Source organism: Oryx dammah, unplaced genomic scaffold (assembly GCF_014754425.2).
Source record: "Oryx dammah isolate SB20612 unplaced genomic scaffold, SCBI_Odam_1.1 HiC_scaffold_6535, whole genome shotgun sequence".
Lineage (NCBI taxonomy): Eukaryota > Metazoa > Chordata > Mammalia > Artiodactyla > Bovidae > Oryx > Oryx dammah.
The window spans coordinates 1-1,936 of NW_024076300.1; the positions used below are offsets into that span (position 1 = coordinate 1).

Consider the following 1,936-nt stretch of genomic DNA (forward strand, 5'->3'; position numbering starts at 1 on the left):
TAAGCGTTGAGCGGTGGAAAGTATGGGTTTGTTTTGTTGTTCAGCCGCTCTGTCGTGGCCAACTCTTTTAGACCCCATGGACTGCAGAACGCCACGCTTCCCCGCCCTTCACCATCTCCCAGACCTTACTCAAACGTATGTCCACTGAATTGGTAATGCCATCCAACCATCTTGTCCTCTGTCGTTGTCTTCCCCTTTTGCCTTCAACTTCAGGGTCTTTTCTAGTGATTTGGCTCTTCGCATCATGTGCCCAAAGCATTGGAGATTCAGCTTCAGCATCAGTCCCTCCAATGAATATTCAGGACTGATTTCCTTTAGGTGACTGGTTTAATCTTGCAGTCTAAGAGACTTTCAAGAGTCTTCTCCAATATTCAAGAGCATCAAGTCTTTGGCGCTCTGCTTTCTTTGGTTTTCCCTTGTGGCTCAGAGATTAAAGTGTCTGCCTGCAATGCAGGAGACCTGGGTTTGATCCCCAAGTCCGGAAGATCCTCTGGAGAAGAAAATGGCAACCCACTCCAGTACTCTTGCCTCAGAGGAACATGGTAGGCCACAGTCCATGGGATGGCAGAGTCGCATAAGACTGAGCAACTTTTCTTCTTCTTTATGATTCAACTCACATCCATACATGACCATGGAAAAACTATAGCTTTGACTAGACACGTTTGTTATCAAATTAATGTCTCTGCTTTCTAATATGCTGTCTAGGTTTCTAGTAGCGTTTCTTCCAAGGAGCAAGAGTCTTTTAATTTCATGGCTGCAGTCACCATCTGCAGTGACTTTGGTGCCCAAGTAAAGAAAGTCTGTCACTGGTTCCCTTGTTTCCTCCATCTATTTGTCATGAAGTGATGGGACCAGATACCATGATTTTTGTCTTTTGCATGTTGAGTTTTAAGGCAACTTTTTTCACTCTCACTTTTTCTGCTTTCTGGCATCATAAGGATGGTGTCAGTTCAGTTCAGTTCAGTCGCTCAGTCGTATCCAACTCTTTGCGACCCTGTGAATTGCAGCACGCCCGGCCTCCCTGTCCATCACCAACTCCCAGAGTTCACTCAGACTCACGTCCATTGAGTCAGTGATGCCATCGGTAGCTACTGTAGTATATATATAAAAAACAACGCATAACCTCTATGTATAATACAAAGAAAAAGTTAATAGCTGGAGGGAGCAGTGTATTCACTACTGAGCTGAACTTGTTTGACTAGTAGTGTTTACTTTTTGCGATCTCACCAGACTCTTCCATCCATGGGGTTTCCAAGCAAGAGTACTGGAGTGGGTTGCCATTTCCTTCTGGAGAAAATCTTCCGAGGGCTTCCTGCATTGCAGGGAGGTGTTTCAAATCACCTGAGCTGCCAGAGAAATCCCACATAACCATGAAGGTAGTTCTATCGTTGAAACCATAGTTACCGGGGAAAGCGGGCACACAGTCCTCCACTATCACAAATTATGCAGTCGAGTTTCCTGCTTTTGAGGAAACCGCAGAGGTCAACACACCCGCAGTGCAATGGGTGAGCCTCGCCCTGGGAGAACCACCTTCATGATCACAGGATCTGCCCTGCCAGGTAAGTATGAAGTAATTCTGTCCGCCGCTCGCACAGCCTTAGACACGTTCACTGTGCGCACAGGCTCACTTTGCTATTGCCCCCCATCTCTTCCACCACCGTCCGCACCCCATCGTTTCCCGCACCTCTCAGGCACTCCTAACAACTCTTCTAATAAAATCCAAGCAGTATCTCGGAAAAACTTCCACAACCGGCAAAGTGGCAGGCCGAGAAGTGTACCACTTCCGCTGCAAAATTTACATAAGCCCAGCCCCATTCAGCACCTGTAAGGCGGTTCCTCTCCTCCAACCCAGGCCCTGTCCCCATGCCCCTCACCTCCCCTCCCACCCCAGCCGAGACGACCAATGGGCAGGCTGGCTGCTGAAGGAGAAGTGACG

General features: G+C 48.0%; 1 non-coding gene across 1 annotated transcript; it reads right to left on the reverse strand.

Annotated features, from left to right (window-relative positions):
* Positions 1-1,403: 1,403 nt before the first annotated feature.
* On the reverse strand, positions 1,404-1,567 carry LOC120860033. The gene has a single exon (XR_005720223.1). It is a non-coding gene; the product is annotated as a U1 spliceosomal RNA (small nuclear RNA).
* Positions 1,568-1,936: the final 369 nt, after the last annotated feature.